A 21726-nucleotide genomic window follows, 5' to 3' on the forward strand; every position below is an offset into this window, starting at 1 on the left:
TGAAGACTGAAGACTGAAGACTGAAGACGAAGAGGCTTGGCTTCTCTGCTGCAGCTATCGGGCAAATCTTCGTGCAGCGGGCTTCTAATATATATATATATTAGTTGCCTGGTGCATGAAATTCATGCATGGGTGGGGGGAGGAGTGTCCCTCAGCCTGGCCTGCACTCTCTCCAATCTGGGACATCCCTCTCGCAATCTGGGAACGCTGTCTCCTAACCACTCACCTGCCTGCCTGCCTGATCACCCCTAACCATTCTACCTGCCAGCATGATTACCCCCAACTGCCCCACCCTGCTGGCCTCTTCACCCCCAACTGCCCTGCCCTACTGGCCAGCTCGCCTCCAACTGCCCCCCTGTTGGCCTGCTTGCCCCCAACTGCCTCCCCTTGCTGGCCTGATTGTCCCCAACTGCCCTCCCCTGCTGGCCTGATCACCCCTAACCACCTCTGCCTTATCCCTGCCACCATGGCTTTGTCTGGAAGGACATCAGGAAGGTCTCCCAGAAGGTCTCCTGGTCTAATTAACATATTACCCTTTTATTAGTATAGATACTTTGTGAGTCACCAAGGTACAATTTAATATTAACGTAATAGAAATACAATTCTTTAAAATGTATCTGTTTTGAATACCTACATATGCTTACTTTAAGGCTCTATAAGAACTAATAATGCTAACAGTCTAGAAGAACTCATGGCAAACTTTTATAAACAAAGCATTACAAAATTTTAAGAATAAATATTTCAGATTTCCATATAAGTAACATTAGGTGTTGGAACAAGGGATTTAGCATCTTGTTTTTAAATACAGCTCTTTTGAAAAAATTATTTTAAAAATAGTTTTGCATTCATTGAATAATTTTTGGGTTGCATTTATAATGTGCCTTTATAGCAATAAATACTTTTATAGCAATAATCTATACCATATTGCATCATCATGATTTTCCCAACTTTCTACCCCTTGCAAATAACATAATTTATATTGACAATGTTATAACTCAGAGTATTTACCAAATTTTTAACAGCACAGTGAAAGAGCTGTTTCAGGAAATTAAACATAATTGAAATATAGGCATTTATTGGAACCAGGCAAATTTTATGCTAAGCAAAATAATCCAGTCAGAGAAAGACAAGTATCACATGATCGCATTCATATGTGGAATCTAATGAACAAAATAAACTGAAGAACAAAATAGGTCCAGAGACATAGAAACAAAAAACAGACTGTCCAGTTTCAGAAGGAAGGCAGGGGTGGGTGGGTGGAAGAGATCAACCAAAGAACTTGTATACATATATGCATAACCCATGGACACAGACAATAGTGTGGTAAAGGCTGGTGGTGAGTGGTGGGGCGGGCTAGAAGGGGTCAATGAGGGGAAATAGAGGGACATGTGTAATACTTTCAACAATAAGTATTTTAAAAATAAATAAATAAAATAAAAATGAAAGAAAGACTCTAAAGACTATTTTCATCATGAAACAAAAAAGTAACCTATAATATTAATTTTCATTAAAGATTGTCCTAGCAATGTACTTTGAGATGGTCCTTCTCCTATTATCATGCAGAGCAGCCAAATAAAGTGTTCATGTATGTATCAGTCTGCCTGGGATCTATATTCTTTTTCCCGACCTAATACCACACTATCTTAATATTGCTATATTTAATTGATGGCAAGTTTAGTACCCATTGAGTAAGCCCTCTCATGTATTATTCTCATACAAGAATGCTGAGCTATTCATGACTTTTAAAATTTCTATTTACATTTTAGAATCAATTGTATAGTTGAGAATTCTATTGTGATGTTGGTTGGTAATATATTGAATCTATTGGCATACCTCAGAAATATTGCAAGTTTTGTTCCCTATCACACTACAATAAAAGCAAGTACTATAGATCAAGTTGTGAAGAATTGACATATTTATAACATTGAGTCATCTAATCTATTACTATGGTTTGTCTCTCCATTTGTATAGGTTTTCTTTGATTTCAATAGGGTGTTATGATTTGTTTCATAGAATTAGTGCATATCTTCTCTTAGATTTATTCTTATTAACTAATATTTTTCATTCTATGGTAAGTTTTACTTTATAAAAATACTAGAGGCCCGGTGCACAAGGGGGGGGGATCCCTTAGCCCGAGGGAGGGGGGTGTCCCTCAGCCTGGCCTGCATCATCTCGCAGTCTGGGAGCCTTTGCAGTCCGGGAGCCCCCAGGTGAGTGGATCTAAGCCATCAGTCAGACATCTCCTGAGGGGTCCTTAATGCTGCCGCCTCTATGCCTGCCAGCCATGAGCCCGGCTCAGGGCTTCTGGCTGAGCAGCGCTCCCCCTGTGGGAGTGCACTGACCACCAGGGGCAGCACCTGCGTTGAGCATCTTCCCCCTGGTGGTCAGTGAGCATCATAGCGACCTGTTGTTCTGCCCTTTGCTTGATTTGCATATTAGCCTTTTATTACATAGGATTTAAGGGAGTATATTTAAATACACAATATTTTGGTATGCTGATATTGCAGAAAATGACCTTGTAAAAATCGCTAATTTGTAGATTACTTCCATTTTTATATAAAAATGTTTATCATCTATAAATATTGACAGTTGTCAATACCCATGTGTTGAATAGAATAGTGATGATGGCTATCTTTGTTTTGGATTTACTATAATAGATTTAGAATTAAGTATTATAGTTGTGGAAATTTTTATTTTGTAGTAATCCTTTGTTACATTAAAGGATATACCCTTTCTCATTTCTTAAATATATTTTTATTGTGAATGGATATTGAATTGTAATAGATTTTTATCTATAATATACAAGAGGCCCAGTGCACGGAATTCATGCATGGTGTGGTCCCTAGGCCTGGATGGTGATCGAAGCCGAGCATCTGGCATGGTAGGGTAGGTCCCAGCTGACCTTTGGGTCCCAGGCAGCATCTGGGCCCTGGGGTCTCCACACAGCCCCCTCCACCCTGAGTCATTGTGCCTGAGTCCCCATGTGGAGATGCGGTGAGCGTGGCTGGACACCGCAGGCAGGAGTGCAGCATAGGCCTCTGGGCTGCCCAGCAGTGCCGCACGGAAGCTGGGCAGGCAGCACACTCTCTCCCAGCTGGCCTTGCAGACCGGCTCCTACGTGAACCCACAGGGAGCCTGACCGGCCCCTGCGGTCCCGGCAGCTGCAGCCCGGCTCATCTGGAAGAGGCCGCATGGATGCGGGGCAGGCTCCTCGCGGGCATCTGGCACCTGAGTGCAGGGGCTTCCCTGGTGTGCGAAGCTTGGCATCCTGTGGGAGGGTAGCAGGGGAAGTGAGACCCAGGTTGGCAGACACCCCGCATTCTCACCGCACCTCTGTCCCTGTCACCCCCACCCCCAGGTAGCCAGCGAGAGGTTGCAGCATTATATGCCTGAAATAGACTTAATTTGGTTATGATATGTTTTGTGTAATATACATGGATGGTTCTGGTTTGTGGAAGTTTTGGGTTGAATTTTTACATCTATAGTCATCAATGAGAATGATGTATATTTTATTTTCACATTTTCTTTTTCTACTTTTACGTCAAGGGATGCTAGGCTCACAAAATGAGATGTAGAATATACTCTTTTTGGCTAATTTCTAACAGAATTTATATAATGTTGGAAATATTTATTCTCTAAATATTTTTTACAACTCACTAATATGAAAAAAAATGTGCTAGAGTACTCTTTGAGTTATTTCTTCTATGCATTTTAACATTTAATTCTACATAACTATACATACAGATATATATGGGCAGAAGTAGGTTTTCAATTGAATTGAGTCCCACTATCATGTGCCTGCCTTTCTATCCTGTTTGAGTTTCATTACATTTTTAAATGTGTGCACTGACATATTTTTTAATTCTGAAATTTCTCAACCTTTTCAAATACTGCTTATGTGCCATTTTCTTTCCCTCATTTTAGACTCTAAGTAAATGTATGTTAGATTTTCTTATTGTATCCTTAAAAATCATAATTTTCCCCATTATTTAATATTTTTGTCTCTCTGTGCTTCATTCTAATGGTTTATTCTTATCTACAATTCACAGTTTCTTAATCATCATTAATTTGCTGTCTTAGTCCATTAAATTTTTTTTTTTTGGCTATTAGACTTTTTAGTCCTACACCTCTCTGTGCTTAATTCTAATCGTTTATTCTTATCTACAATTCACAGTTCTTAATCGTCATTAATTTGCTGTCTTAGTCCATTAAATGGCTTTTTTTTTTTTTTGGCTATTAGACTTTTTAGTCCTACACATCCTATTTGGCTCTTTCTCAAATATGTTATATCACTTGACAATACTTAGTTGCATTTTTTCTAGCTTGGCTTTTATCTTCTTGAAATCTCTAAGTATGGTTATTTTACAATTAGAGTTTAATAATTCCAGCATGTAAAGTCTGTATGGGTCTGTTCCTATTGGGTTTCTTAAACAGTGTCTTTCTTTCAGGTACCTAGTTGTCCTTGTGCACTAGATATTGTATTTGAAAGAACATTTGTAGAAAATTTTTGGAGTCCGGGATAATATTATCTTCCTACATAGAGAATTTTGGTTTGCTTTTGCTATCAAAAATTCTAAAAAGGTGCTAGAAATCCTAGATTACCTTAATCCAATTTCAAGGCTTAACATTTTCTGGGATTTTGATAATGCACAGTTGAGTTGTAGGTATATGCAATGGCTGACTTATATCTGACTCACCTATACTCCTAGGGGGCAGTCCTTTAGGGTTGTAATGTGAGGTAGAGTCTAGTTCTAAGCCCAATACGGGAGTCACCACTTATCTGTATGGAATAAATCCCAAGTCCTCCAGGGAATGCCTGAAACCATGGACAGAACCATATCCTACATATACTGTTTTTCTCATCCATTCATATCTTTTCACTTGTTTCTCTTTAGCTTATCTGAATTGCCAGCATCACTGCTCTTGTGCTTTGGGACCATTACTAAGTAAAATAGTGGCTACTTGAATACAAGCACAGTGATAATGTGACAGTCATCCATAACTGAGACAGCTACCCAGAGATCGATGGGAGGGTGGCATGTACAGTGTGAATGCTAGACAAAACGATGATGCACATCCCAGGCAGCATGGCTGGAGATTTCATCATGCTACTCAGGAAGGTGCACAGTTTAAAACTTACACATTGTTTATTTCTGGAATTTTTCATTTAATAATTTTGGACCACAGTTGACCACAGGTGACTGAAATCTCAGAAGGAAAAACTACAGATAAGAGGGGACTAGTATATGAGCCAACCTTTTGGGGCCTCGAATTCTAGGTTTTATATTTTGACCCCTGCAAGTCTGCTAAACTGCAGCTTAGTATCTCAGTTCTATTTTTTTCCTTTTCTTCTTCTTTCATTAAGTAGCTCCACTGGAAAAGTAGCCTTGAGTGCTGGGTTTGGTTGTATGAGTTCTCATCCTCTCCTGGATCTCAGCCCAGTAATTCTTCATGAATTTGTAGATTGATACATTAAAGAAGATTTTTAAAAGCACTGTATCTAGCTATTATAGAAATAATGGACAGGAGGACCAGTCCAAAGCAACTAGTCCATCTTCAACTTCCTGGTATTCTCTAGTTTCAGCGTAATTTTACATGGACAGAAGTGGTCACTGGAGCAAGGAGGATAGAGAGCATTACCATTTTCCTTAGTCCCCGTTCACAACAGGGCATAGGCCTAATCCCACTAATTATAATGAATTCAGAAAAGACATTAACTTAAAAAATATATTCACTTAAGATGGAGTGAAGCTGTTGAATGGATTAGTATTCTGCACACATGTAAAAGAAATAGCTTTATGAAGTTATTGTACTTACACATTGTTTATTTCTGGAATTTTTCATTTAATAATTTTGGACCACAGTTGACCACAGGTGACTGAAATCTCAGAAGGAAAAACTATATATAAGAGGGAACTAGTGTATGAGCCAACCTTTTAGGGCCTTGAATTTCAGGTTTTATATTTTGACCCCTGTAAGTCTGTTAAACTGCAGCTTAGTATCTGTTCTATTTTTTTTTCTTTTCTTCTTCTTTCATTAAGTAGCCCCACTGGAAAAGTAGCCTTGAGTGCTGGGTTTGGTTGTATAAATTCTCATCCTCTCCTGGATCTCAGCCCAGTAATTCTTCTTGAATTTATAGATTGATACATTAAAGAAGATTTTTAAAAGCACTGTATCTAGCTATTATAGAGAAAATGGACAGGAGGACCGGTCCAAAGTAACTAGTCCATCTTCAACTTCCTGGTATTCTCTAGTTTCAGCGTAATTTTACGTGGACAGAAGTGGTCACTGGAGCAAGGAGGATAGAGAGCATTACCATTTTCCTTAGTCCCCATTCACAACAGGGCATAGGCCTAATCCCACTAATTATAATGAGTTCAGAAAAGACATTAACTTAAAAAATATATTCACTTAAGATGGAGTGAAGCTGTTGAATGGATTAGTATTCTGTACACATGTAAAAGAAATAACTTTATGAAGTTATTGTTCCCAGAAAAATATTTAGAGTTTTGTTGTTGTTGTAGTTTCTCTTGCTCAGTGCTAATAAAGGTAGAGAACTTTTTATGAGGAAATGCATTTAGGTTTGTCAGTTACATTATTGAAGAGACTGTTTAGTGATTTAAAATTTCTCTAAGGCATTAGAAATGGGAAAGTAACTGGTGGATATGTCTTTGGCCCCAAGATACACAGTGGTGATTAGCTAAAAGCAATAGTCTAAATTACTAAAAACTAAATTATTAAATACTAACTCACTAATATAAGAAAATCATCATACATACAGGGTGGGGCAAACATAGGTTTACAGTTGTTTGTATGGAAAATAATAAAATAATAAATACTAATGCAAGAATAAACTGTATTTTGCATACTCACAACTGCAAATGTTTCATCATTTTCTGCTTTTCTTAATGGTAATAGTACTAGTATAACTCTGTAGGTAATAAGTTTGTATCTGTAATTTAACCATTCCCAAAACTCCTGGGAGAATACTTTGTCTAGTTCACATGGCATGGCACCATTTTAAATCTGATTTTGGAGTGCTTTACCCGAATCTTTGAGAACTGTAACTTGAGGTAAAACCTGCTAGCAGTCAGTCCTTCATAGGGCCCAAGGGTAGGTTTGGTTCTAATTAGTTTTACTAGACTTCATTTGGTTTCAATTAAACTTGAGACAGACCAGTGACTTTCATGAAAAATGTGGGTTTCTCAAGTTAGGAAATAATTCTTTTGTGTAGAAAAGCATACTGTTCTCTTCACTGGAACACATATCTACTCAAAGACAATTTTAGATTTCATGATCAGGATGCATAGAGTGAAATATTTGTACATTGAACCGTTTCATGTTATGTTTTTAAATATTGGTTCTCTTATACCCTTGGAGGACAAAAGGACAATCACTCCATATGCTTCCAAAGCAGTAGCAAAAATATATTTAATTATATAACTGTAACAGCCTTTTATTTAACTACACATGTGGAAAACAATTTGATTTAAAAATAAGTGGCTATTCTAGTGAATTCATGGAATATTTTAATTCATGTGCTTCCTAAAGGACTTCATTTCAGTATTACATGACCATAGATCATGTTCAAATGAGAGCATTTACTTAAGCTGTAAATCCTTTATTATCTACAAAATAATCTACCAATGTTATATCTTTTGATATTAGTTAAAAATGATACATATTATTCATTTGAGAAGGGGGAAGGAGCAGTGCATCAAAAAGCCCACCCTGAGGTTATCACTATAGTATGTGCCTTAAAAAAGAAATATGGTCCTTTGTTTTTAGTAAAACACTTCAGTTATAAGTTATTTTATGTTTTCCAGATCTTTTGGACAAAGTCCTTTGGCCTCCTAAATTTTTATTTTAAAAGAATGTACACTGAACCATAAAGACAAATACAAAACAAACTCAAAAGTGTTCTTTGTAATAGAAAATGTGAAAATTCATGATTCCCTTGCCTCAGATAATATTGGTTTTTTTCTCCAGCGGCTTCACCCAATATGCCATCTGTTTAAGATTATGCCAAAAATATTGCAGTTATAAATATAGGATACATGTATAAAAATTAGACATAAGTTAAAGACATTATCAAAATATTCTTTTATATTCTCAGCATCAAATAAAGAAATTAATAAATATATGGATGCCATTATAAGTAACAGCTGTATAATTTAGAATTGGCAAATGAATGCATTTTAAAAATGTAGGAGAACTGAACATTTAATACCCTGGAGCCAAGAACAGCTCAAGATCACCTCTTGAACCAGTGTCTTCCAATTCTGTGATTCTAACACAGCAAATATTTCACATTTTTAAGTGTGTTTTTTTTAATTGAACTCTTGAAGTGTTGCATTCCAAGATTTAAATATCAACAGTCCTCTCAAATATTTTTGTTGAGAGATGTTTATTAATACGGTGTGTGTTGACATAAGTTACAATTAATGACATCTGGCATGCATGTGAAAAAGTCTTCACATATTTCATTATATTTAAATAAATAACATGGGGAGGGAAAAGCACTTACTGCACATTCGGACTGCCCAGCTTTTGGATTGGGTTCTGCCATGAGTTTACACCGTTTCTTTGGGTGCTTTTCCTTTCTGGCCTTTACGTTCCTCAAATGGAAAGAAAACTAGACACTCTTCATGGTGTTTTCCACCGTGAATATTCTATTAATGCAGTTATCGGCTAGCCTAGAATTATACATGTTTTATATTTATAGTTATATCATGTCAATTTTGTAATTTTTTGACCTTGTGCCTTTTAAATTTAACTTGAAGGCAGTAAAACTAATTATACTGGCAACCATGTTTATTCAATATTTTACTACTACTTCTAAATGAATAAATGTCATTTTTTTTTCTATAGACCAGGAACTACTTATTAGTTCATTGGAGTATATTCGGAACCTCTTGTTTTGTTTTCAGGAACTGCTCAAGACCTCAGGGTCCTAGAGATAAGAAATTTAAAGATGAATAAGACATGGTCTTTAACATTAAATTTTGTCTTATTAGATGGAAAATCAAGTTAAAAAAATGCAGTGCAGATCTTAATTTTAATGATATGGAATTAATCTCAGAATAGTAGAAGTAAGTGGTGGTATTTTTTTCAATTCCTAAAAAATGAGACAATTTATTCTGAATATATATATATCTCTTCATGTCCATCATAAGAGAGATTAATATAACAATATTTTTACATATAGAGAAAAATAAAGTTGAACACAAGAAGCTCACATTGTATTGAATTTCCTTGTCTTGGAAGAAAAGAAAAGAAGATACCAACATTTTTACTAGACTGTCAAAGGTGCATCACATGAACTACTTGCATGATGCCTTCAAGAATTGCAATGATTCTTAAGATAACGGACATGTACTAGTATCTATGGAAAATGGAAAGTGTTGATGGCACTCAACACAGAAATGCACTTGACCACTAATATTCCTAACTGGATTAATGCAAGGACATAGAACCTGAATTTTCTAAAGGCAAAAAGGTCCTCCCAAAATACTGGTATAGTAAAATGAAAAGCAATTGCATGCTATCTTACTCTCCTCCTTTATTCTTGGTTGTAGTTATATAAAAAGCTTTACTCTTTTAAAAAATTAAAGGGTTGGCCAAGTCATGGGATCAACTCAGGATTTCATCATAACCCAGATTTTGGATAACAACATTTTCTTAAAATGTCCAGTGGACTGAGGGTTTTTCTCTGGCTCTGACGCCAACCACTGAAGCCCGGCCAAAAACACTTGAGTGGAAGCAGGCAGGCACCAAAACAATTTGGGATTTATTCTTTCATCCTGGCTTTAAATAAAGGGTCTTAAAAATCAATCATTTTTTGTAAACCTTTTCAAATACCTCTATGGAATCTCCATTCTTAGTAGGTCAACATATTAATCAATCCCAGTTATATGAGGAGATTCTCAGCTCTAAGGATTTTCAACGGAAAAGGATGGATCTCAAAGGTTAGTCTGGAGTTTGCCCTTGATAAAATATTTTTGAACAAGAACCATAATGTAACAGCTTTTGGGAGAGAGCTTCTGGAATAATGTGAAATGGTAAAATATGGGTTGATTTTTGTTATCTCACAAGAAAGCTAACTAAGGAGATTATATATATATCTGTATTGGTTGAAGAAAGTGTTTTTTTTTTCCTTTAAGAAATAAAAGTAAAATGCAGGCTATACATTGAGAAATAACTGTCTACTAAGGAGATTATATATATATTTGTATTGGTTGAAGAAAGTGATTTTTTTCCTTTAAGAAATCAAAGTAAAGTAAAATGCAGGCTATACATTGAGAAATAACTGTCCCTTTGCCAGTTTGGAGACATTCAACTGGTAACCCCATATATTATCTGGAGTCAACAATGAGTTTCCTAAATGGCCTGAGTTGTCATAGAGTATCCGGTGTGTGCTCCTCTTATTATCTTGGTCATACTCATTTACCTCTTCTGGAAGAGATCATTAATGCTCATCAAACATCCCATGTGCTCACCAATATTTTCTAGCATCCCCTGTGATGAGGCTGAAATCATGTGATAAAAAAATGGACATTAATCCAGGGGATGTTTGCCACTTTCAGTCTGTGGGAATTAGGTGAACCAGGGTAAGCTTTCTAAGTCCTGGTCATCTGCACAGCAGTAAGCAAATGATTTCAAATGACAAAATTGCAAGAAAGAAACAAGGAGCTCTCTGGATTGTATAAAGCAGAGGAAAACCACTTGCCTGTTACGGCGTGAGCAAGAAGTAAATTTTGTTGTATTAAGTCACTCAGAACTGGGGCTGTTTGTTGCCATGGGATGGCCTGTCCTATGCTTATTAGCATCTTCCTGGGAGTCATTGTAAACTCAGGGATTCAGAGCCTTCTAGACTCTGTCCCAGCCTTCTTCAAAATAAAGAATATGGAATTTCAATGGGTGAAACTGAGGACAAATTTGCATATAAAAATAAAAACATTTCAAGTTGGACATACATTGTGGTGATGGGTATGTTCATGTGCCCCCAAGTACCAGAGGCATATTAATTAAGAGGCTTAGCTGCTGTGCCTTAAGATCAGTAACTGATTTTTTAAATCAGGTTCCCCACAGGCTGCTTGCAACCGGTGACTGAGTGCAGAAGGAATAGCACTGTGGGCTATTTTCTGGGACACCTAGGGCTCATCTATCAGGCAACTTTAGCTCAAGGACCCCAAAACAAACCTTGGAAAATTAGAACTGCACTGCTGAATAAGATATTTCAAACAACAACAAAAAGATACATCCAACCAATTCACTTTCCTTCCCTCTCTCCCTTACCCAGAGTCAGATCTACACCATTTATGATGACTTCTCTCACTTCTCCTATCTTCCTTCCCATTTCCCTCACAGGCATTGCCCCTCCATATATCACATAAATTGCTCATTTTGACCTGAAGTCTGCTTCTGAGTACTCTGTGAAGTGGCAAGCCTAAATTAGAAATATGATTTTGCTACCACCTGTTTAGGATGAGAAAATATTTTTTTAAAGGGACTATTGTTCAAGAATCTAGAAAAACATAAGCTTGGGAAAGTTGTCTTCGAGGAAGCAAGGTGGAATAAGAAGCATATTGTAAAGAAAAAGTGAAGGTTTTCAGGAGACTTTGCTTCTAAGATGATTCATAGTAGCAATTCCAGGACTAGCCCTTATAAACACTTGTAAGAATTAAAGAATCTCCCCCTCTCTTGGTCATGGGAACTGATCAAGACCCAATTGTTTAAAATTCATTAACATTTGTGGAAATTCTGTTATTCCCTAGGCATTGTGAACTCTGTGTAATTGAATGGAAATATCCTAATGGAATCACTTTTCAGTTCACCAATCATGTCTGTTTAACATGAGAAACAGCAAGCTTGTGTTGCATTTCCCAAATCACTGTGTCATTTTTCCTTAGAAAATCCATTTATTTTGATAGTTCTTCTAGAGAAGGAAATTATGTGTATTATTATCCAATAACATTACATTTGGGGGAGACAAATTCTTTATAATGTGTCTAAAAACAATGTACAGATAGCAACAGGTAAAAGAGTTTATGCTTAAATAAGTGAAAATATATCACACAAATTATATGTTCATTATAGTTATCATGATGTTAACATGTGTATTTGTGTGTATACAAAATAAAAAGGAGGTTAATAATAATAATAATACATAAAATTTATGTTATTCTGGTGGGATTAAGTGATTTCCCAATTGTTGTTGTCTTATAATGAGTATTATCATTTAAATATTAAACATAAAAATTGAAAAACTGGATGACACTATTTTGCATATTAATACATATACATAAAAGTTTAAAATTATTTTGAAGGTATCATTTTCTAAATTTAGCCAATAAAATACTTGGCTTTTGTTGATTAGTAATTAGTGATTAGGAAATTAGAAAATAGTAGTTGATATGTATTTTTTTACTTCCTAATTAGGTAATATACTAACTTTTTTCTTTTTTTTTTTTTAGAAAGCACTGAGGTCTCAGTAATTTTATTTGGCTTTTGTTGATTAGTAATTAGTGATTAGGTAATTTGAAAATAGTACTTGATAATGTATTTTTTTACTTCCTAATTAAGAAATACACTAACTTTTTTCTTTTTTTTTTAGAAAGCACTGAGGTCTCAGTAATTTTAATTATTCTATAACAAATTTTATTGAAAAATTTAAATTTTAAATATGCTTGATTCCATTCTAATCTTTTCTCATTTTCACATTTTTCCATGGGACAAAATTCCCAAATTATACCTCATTTTAACAAAGGTTAATAGATTTAGATTATACAGAGGTGGCTAAAAGTAAGTTAAATTATCAGCCACCATTACCTAAAAGATAAAGCATAAGTAAGGATATGAAGTAGTAACAATAATAAAAGAAGACAATAATATTAATAAATAATGCAATAAATAAATAAATACATAAAACAAGAATAAGCTGTTTTGTGTCCTCACAACTGTAAACCTACTTTTCTAACACCTATAAATTAAATCTATAGCTTCTCTTGGCCATAAAACAAGAATAAACTGTTTTGTGTCCTCACAACTGTAAACCTACTTTGCTAACACCTATAAATTAAATCTATAGCTTCTCTTGGCTAATGTTTTAATATAAAAATAACCAAAAGACATATTTTATACTGTTTCATACTTCATAAAACACTTTGATTACATTATCTCATTTTATTCTTCCAAGATTGTTGGAATACATGGTAGAGTTATTTCCATTTTACCAGATGAGTACACACAATTACTGTGCAGTAGAACCAAGATTCAATCTTGATTTGACTCCAGGTAAATCAAATCAATGGCAATCAAAATGTAAATGAAAATTAATATAGAAATGTATAGTAGGAATAAACACACTGGGGAGAGTAAAATTTAACTCAGAGCTATGAACATTAACTTGTGCAATCTTGAGGGCCTTGTACTAATTAAGTGATTCTCAGTTTTTTATATCGAACTTTCGAAAGTGTAAAGAATATTACAACAGTAGGGCAAATATAAAAATGGAAATCTTAGCCATAATTCCATAGTCTAAAACAAATAGGATCTGCTTTATCTATTTACTTCTTGTCATTTTCCTTTAAGCAGTGATGAAAGACATAATACTTTAATGACAAAACCGCATCTACTTGGGAGTAGAGAGGTGAAATGAGGTGCCTAGATCCCAAAGTGCAAAGGATCAATGCCTTTGTCTTGTGGGCAAGATGTTTTCAGGAGTGGGTCTCCCTTCTTAACATAAGCCCTCCCTACTCTAGCATAAATTGCAGAGAGAAAACAGCAGTTCCTGCGTAACAATAACACCGAGGAGAGTAAATCTTTGCTTCAAACATTTCATAGATTTGTGAACTAGAAAATTAGGAATAAGCAGTTACCTAAAGCTAAAGAAATCCAGTTGTTGGAAATTCTATATTTGAGCAATTGCAGACAAATGGGTGTATTTATATTAAACATGTAATTTTGTCCTTTGCTTTTTATTTACATTGTATCACTTATAACTCATGAAAATTATCTCCATCAAGCAATCCAATAAAGATTCAATTCTCTGTTAGGTTAGCTTTTAAAAATTTGTCATCTGGTTTTAAGCCATTTAAATTTTAAATGAACAGGGAATTTATTTTGTTGAAGATTGTGAGTGGTGGGACTCCACAGAGTATTACTATTTTGCGAAATCATCTAAATTTATTAAATAATCCTTTCTGTTTCTTTGTCACATCATTTTAATTAAGTATTTCATTTTCATAAATGCCTAGAGCCAAACTATTTTAATTCAATGATCTATGACTTCAGTCTTGTGCCAGGACCACACTTTGGAAACGAAACCTCACATGGACCCACCCACCACTATATCATTGAAATTGCCTCCCTGTGTGCCTTTGATCTTTCCTTGTGTTGATATAGGTACAGTGTGCTTTGATCAAAGACCACCCTTATACTTGTGCATGAAGTCCATTCATCTCATGAATTAAAGGACAATATTTTCCCAACTGTCCCATCCTTCTGCTTCATCATTAATTTTCTCCTCCCTACTTGGACCATGTCCAAGAGCATAGAGCTATTCTGTAATTTATTAAATCTTCCAAAAATAAATAACTCTTTGACCTCACATGGCCATCTAGCTGCAACACTTTCCTGGTATCCTTCTGACAAGACTTCTCAAGTGTTTTCCATACTCTTGCCTCCAATTTCTGTCTCCCATTTGTCCTTGAATTCCTTCCTAGCAGGGTCTTGTCCCCAATATTCTACTGAAATGCTCTGGTGAGAGTCACCAGTGACCTCTTCAATCTGCCTATTCCTTTTATAACTCATCCAGTCTCTTGGCTTTATATATCATTTATTATTTCATAACTTCCAAATAATGCATTTTTATATTGGACTCCAGAACTCATGACCCTTAAATATCCTACTTCATATCCAATATACTTTTTCAATATACTTTCTCTGCACTTAGGTCTCTGACAGGCACTTCAAATTTTCAATGGACAAAATCTATCTCCCAATTTTCACCTTCAGATCTATTCCTCCTGCAATCTTCCTCTTCCTTACAGTTCTTCCATCCAAAGTATTTGGAGTCATTCTTCTCCTACATTCTACCCCCAATTCCACAGAAATGCTTTTGGGACTATGTTCAACATGCATCCAGATTCCAGCTACTTTGCACAACTGTCACCACCACCACTGAGCAAGTGGTATCACCTGGGATATCCTAGCAGATACAAGAGCATATTGTATCTTTTAGTGTCCATTTACAAAATAATTGCCAGATGGTACTTCTTGTCATTCTTCTGCTTAAATATTCCAGCAGCTTCCCAACTCAGAGTACAAGTCAAAGGTTCACAGTGGCCTCTAAGGTCCACAGTTCCTGTGCTGAACATCCCTGACATGATCCCATTCACCCCTCACTGGTCATTGAAGCTATGTAGACATTCTGTGCTTATTCTTAAACAGGCCAAGAAAATTCCCATATCAGGACCTGGAAGGCTCTTCACCTTCATGTCATTCATGCCTCTGCTCAGGTTTAATTCATCAGTGAGGTCATCCCTGACCTCCTTGTGTAGCAGCGGAATAAAAACAGCGCCCACTCCAGGACTCCCTAACTCCTTACCATTTTATTTTTCTTCAGTGTTCTTATCTCTACCAGTTGTTACTTTGCTTATTTTTATTAATGCCTCCCTATCAGGATGTGAGCTTCATAAAAAAATTAAGATTAGGAATTAATTTATAGTTATATCTGCAGTGAGTTTGGCTGAAAAAGAAAGAATCAACATTATTTTATGTTTCAATATGTAATTGCTTGGTTATTTAGTTATTTATTTAAATATATATTTTATTGATTTCAGAGTAGAAGGGAGAGGGAGAGAGAGATAGAAACATCAATGATTAGAGAGAATCATTGATTGGCTGACTCCTGCATATCCCACACTGAGGATCAAGCCCACAACCCAGGCATATGCCCTGACCTGGAATCTAGCTATGACCTTCTGGTTCATAGGTTGATGCTCAACCACTGAGCCACACTGGCTGGGTTCAGTTATTTACTTTTAAGGAAATACTATGACATGTTAATTATTGACCAATAATACTGGCTAAACTTAGAACCCCCCCTTTTTTTTTACAGCTCCTAAGATTTGATTAGGACTGATCAAGAAGTATTTCAGCACATATTTCAGAGCCCAGCATTATAACACTGGGTTAGAATGTCACCTTGGCCACTTACTAGCTATATGACCTGGGGCAAATGTCCTAACCTCTCATTAGAAGTAGTAGTGCCTCTATCCATAAAATGGGGGAAATAATAATACTTATTTCCCATGGATGCTTTCAATCTGAATGAAATATTGCAAATAGAGTACTTAACCCACTGTCTAGAACACAGCAGTAACAATAATGTAGTAATGTCAAATATCATGTGATATCATTTTTGTAATGTCAAATATCACAATTTGGGAAGAAACAAAACATTTCAACATTAAATCTTTTATACAATAGCTCAGATGTTTTATATGTTCAAGAGATAAAGTATAAAGCTAAAATTTAACCATATTAAGGTCATTTATTAGTAAGACTATCCTTTATATTCTGCATTTACTATCTACTTGGGTCCATACTGTCTTAGTAGAAGGACTACAAATATGGTGTATTATGTATTTAGGCCATTTTACTCAACTTTTAAAGCAATTTTTTTAATTTCCTTGGTTTTTTAGAACATGCTCTGTCATCAGGGTAGCATAAAATTTTGTCTTTTCCTTTAAAATATTTACATCTTTATCTATACTAATAAAAGGGTAATATGCTAATTAGACTGGGCATCTTCCAGACATCTATCTGGACGTCCTTCTGGACAAAGCCACGGTGACAGGGGCTGAGGCAGAGGCGGTTTAGGGTGATCAGGCCAGCAGGGGAGGGCAGTTAGGGGTGACCAGACCAGCAGGGGAGGGCAGTTAGGTGTGACCAGGCCAGCAAGCAGAGGGGGTTAGGAGCTATCAGGCAGGCAGGCAGAGGCAGTTTATGGTGATCAGGCAGGCAGGCAGAGATGTTAGGGGCTATCAGGCAGGCAGGCAGAGTAATTAGGGATGATCAGGCAGGTAGGCAGATGAGTGGTTAGGAGCCAGCAGTCCTGGATTGTGAGAGGGTGCAGGCCAGGCTGAGGGACCCCACCGTGCACGAATTTCATGTACTGGGCCTCTAGTTTATAATAATTGTCTACACCATTGATTAAAACAAGTTGTTTATATTGAATGTATTTTATCCTGATATTTCTTATTTAGAAGAATATTTGGAATTATCAATGAGAAAAGTCATCTGGTTATTTTAGTATTGTATAGTAGGCTGAAGTAAACACTACTCTATGATTCATAAACATATTAGAAATTTTAGCTAGGTATTAGAATATTTTATTGTTTATTTCTTGAAAATTAGGTAATGGTGCCAAATTTTTCTAAATAATTATATATTGTTTACATAGTATGAAAGCTTGCTTTAGCTTTACAAATTATTTTAAATGGAGAACAGTCAATTTTAAGTGGAACAGAAAATCTTGTGCCCATTTTGTAGTGCATTAAATTGTGCTATAAAGAATGGCAAGACATTACAATCAGTATGGTGTGTAAAATTTCTTAAGGAATTTGCTATAAATACTAGCTTTTATTAGTCATTGGAGCCAGCATACAATCTGGCTATAACAAAAATAGGGTATTACATATCTTTTAGATAAATGATTGTTTTAAAGAAATATTTCCTCATCACTATTAGAACAGCTTTAGATTTCCACAAATTTTTTTTTTACATTTAGATGCTTTGTTATTTTCTGTTTACTTTTATTCTTTGAAAACAGACAAAGCCAAGGCTATGATACCCTTCTCTCAGCAAAGCTCTCTCTCTCTCTCTCTCATGTGTCACCCTCTTTCCCATAAAATCTTCTTGCTTGTCAGGCAGACAAGAGTGACAATAGTACTCCAAACACTATGGTGAATCATGTTATCGAGGTGCTCTGTTGTGGTCTTTCTTGGGTTCTGGGTGAAAGGTTGAAATTTGATGAGCTGGATTTTGTTTTTGGTCTTCACCTAAAGAGGTCAGTATGTGGTTATGCCTAGCAGAGTATGTGGCACTTAGTGAGTGAATCAAATAAACCTGGATTTCAAACCTGGCTGCACCTATTACTAGCCATCTAACTCTGAGAAATTTACTGAGTATTTCATGACCTCAGTTTTCTTGTGCATAAAATGGGAATAATACTTGCCTCCTAGAATTGTAGTAGAGAGTAAGTGAAATTGTAGCTCTCAAGTGCTTAGCACAGAGCTGGAGTCCAGTATCTCTTAAAAAACTGCACATAGTTGCTTTTATTTATTTTTCATTTATTCTTTCAACATTGTCTTTTTCTTGTCTTTTATTAAAAAACACATTGGCTACATATAATAAATTAAAATATATCTGCACATAAATTGAATAAATGCTTTATTTTAAAATGTCTTGTGAATGTCCCACTATGTCCAGTTAATACCTCAACTGTAGTTGTTCAGTAATGATTTACGTGAGTTTTGGGAACAGTTTCATAAAAGCTTAAAATCTTTAAATGTTAATAATAGTAAAAATCTGATATTGAAAAACTTTTACCAAAAAAAAGGTATTAGGTTATATTTTTAAAGAAATACACAGGTCATAATGATGATGACATGCTTTCCCAACTTCAGTCCCACTCACAAGACCAACTAGCAACTATCCATAGACAAAATGTCATTGTGAAAATCCCAGAAACTGGGTGTTGAAATACTCCTTTGGCAACAGAGACCAAGAAGAACCATATAAGAAGAGTATGGTTCTTTGACTGCATCACCCCTTCCCCAGGCCTAACTGAGAGGGCTTCCCGGGGCCTGTGGAGAAAAGAGAGACCAAGGTAGACATTCGGCTTTCTCAGTATTGCAGGATGCTTTCTGGCAGGCTCAGGTCTTATCTCATGAAGATTTCTGGGGGGAACCTGTGAAATACGATCAGTGGGGATCAGGTAAAGCTGGAGAAGGAAGGCAGGGTTTTCAGCAACCAGTACTCAGATCTTGGCAGACTGTGTTCCTGTTTACAGAGGTGCCTGAACAGAAATTCCCACCAGCAGCTCTTTCCATCTGAAGAGCCAAACTGGTGGCCTCATTTAACCATGAAGCTCAAGTTGGCAGTTTCACCTAAGTTGGATACCCAGCCAATGGGCTGTACTGGCCGTGGAACATACCCTCAACATAATAAAGACCTTATATGACAAGCCCACACCTAAAAGCATACTCAATGGTGAAAGATTGAAAGCTTTTCTCTATGATAGGGACCAAGACAAATGTGCTCACTTCTATTCAATATAATACAGGAAGTCCTAGCCAGAACAATCAGGCAAGAAAAAAAAAAGGCATTTGTATCAGAAAAAAGAAGTAAAATTGTCTCTGTAGGTGTCATGATCTTCTATATGAAAAGTCCTAATGACTCTACCAAAAACTATTATAACTCTCTGAAAGATAAAGAAAACAAGCCCATTCACAATAGCATAAAACACAATAAAGTAGGAGGAAAAAATTTACTCAAGGAGGTGAAAGATCTGTTACTGACAGCTATAAGATAATGAATTAAATTGAAGGATACAAATAAATGGAAAGAATATCCCATGTTCATGGATTAAAATAATTAACATTATTAAAATGACTATACTACTCATATCAATTTACAGTTCAATGCAATCCCTTTCACAATTCCAATGGCATTTTTAACTGAAATAGAAAAATAAAATCCTCAGATTTGTATAACATCACAAAAGATTCTGAATAGCTAAAGCAACCTTATAAAAGAAGAACAAAGCTGGAGGCATCATGCTTTCTGGTTTCAAAACATATAATATACTGCAAAGCAATAATAATAAAAACAATATGGTGCCAGTATAAAAACTGACAGAGACCAATGAAACAGATTTGAAAGTCCAGAATAAACTCATACATATGCAGTCATTTTAACTCAAAATGGAATAAGTACTTAAATGTAAGGCCTGAAACAGTAAAACATAGGGGAAAAATCTTCTTGACATTGGTCTTGCCAATGATTTTTGTGGACGTGATACCAAAAGCCCAAGCAACAAAAGCAGAAGTAAATAAATGGGAGTACATCAAACTGAAAAGCTTCTACACAGCAAAATGAAAAGGCAACATACGGAATGTGAGAAAATAATTACAAATCATGCATCTGATAAGGAGCTAATATTCAAAATATATAAGGTACTTATACAACTCAACTACATAAAAAAGCAAATAATCCGATTTAAAAATAAGCAATGAACCTGAATAGACTTTTTTCTCCCCAAAGATATACAAATGACCCAAATGTCTCTGTGGATGTTTCGGACAGGATCAAATTTTAAGGACCTTTTGACATTGTCCAAATTTCTCTGCAGATGGTTTAGACAAGACCAAATTTGAGCAAGGATCTAGGAATACAAACTACATATGAAAACTCAAGGCTTTGAACAATGTTATTGTGTTTTTCTATGTTAACAAGAAATAGTACTAGCTGACCAAGAATGAATTGTCAACTCTCAAATCATAATTGAAATTTATGGATTAGTTCAATTGGCTTATTCTCTAGGGAAAAAATATATACTAACTTCTGAAGTTAAATGTAGGTCTTCCATTGGTTCTCTTAAAGTTCATATTATATATTCATAATTTTGATATTGGTACCTGGATATTTCTTATCTTGGCTTAACATAAAAAATAGAAGCATACTTTTTAAATATTCTAATGTTGACATCAAAAATTTAAAGCACACATAAAAATTTTATTTTAATTAAAATACAATTTGTTTTACTGAAATGTATTTCCTAGGCAAATATATTTTGTAGAGAACCCTCAGGTTTCAAAGGCCAACTTTTGAAAATTACAGTATTGTCACCTTATATACACAGTTGTGTGGATATGATCATTATTTGGAGGACTAATGCTAAGACTAAATACCAGTTAAACACATTTTAGAAGAAGTTAGGCAGAAATGTTGCAAAAAAAATAGCCTTTCTATTTTTTGCTTTTTTTTTTAAGCTCATCTAATTACTTAGTCCAAATAAGGAAAAAGGCCTAAGTTTGAATTCATGGCATATTGCTATAATACGTTATTAGCCTAATCCTTCATTTTCTTGTCAATTAAAGACTTATCTTTATTCACTGATTCATTTATCAGTAATTCACTGGCTATTTTAAAGCTGGTTGTTAAAAATTCCTTTGTTGATGGCATTAAGGCACCATTCATTTTGAGAACTTTATAAAACCAACCTCTGCCAATTTTGCTCTTTGAGAAGAGCTCTAAAGATGTGTTCCCACAGTAATTACTTATTCCAAGATGTTCATTAAGGAATGAAGGAAGGGGCAAGTGTTTGAAACAATTGTACCCCAGGAAAGCCAGCTTTGCTGGGCACCTTCCCAACATCTACAGAATGTATGTACATTTAAAAAAACATCATTTAACAATGTTATACAAAATTTGTACTTTTGTATGCCATTACCTACAGTTGTACTAAAGGTATAGGTATTATTTTTAATATGTATATTTAAATGAGAGATTCGGCAACAGTTTGGGGGAGAGCTGGGATGCTTTTGAAAGTGGGCCCAGCTATCCATCATACACCTGCTCTGAATAGTATGGGTCAGTCTAGTGTCCTGCTCTCTATTGCCTACTTCACAGCCACCAGGGTGTGAAGAGAAAGGA

The 21726-nt window shown here is 35.5% G+C and overlaps 1 long non-coding RNA gene across 1 annotated transcript in view; it reads left to right on the forward strand.

Moving 5' to 3' along the window:
- LOC106728014 overlaps positions 1 to 21726 on the forward strand; it is an 89515-nt gene that overhangs the window by 48630 nt on the left and 19159 nt on the right. The gene's annotated exons all lie outside the window — the stretch shown is intronic.

This window comes from Myotis brandtii, unplaced genomic scaffold (assembly GCF_000412655.1).
Source record: "Myotis brandtii unplaced genomic scaffold, ASM41265v1 scaffold52, whole genome shotgun sequence".
In the NCBI taxonomy this organism is placed as follows: Eukaryota; Metazoa; Chordata; class Mammalia; order Chiroptera; family Vespertilionidae; genus Myotis; species Myotis brandtii.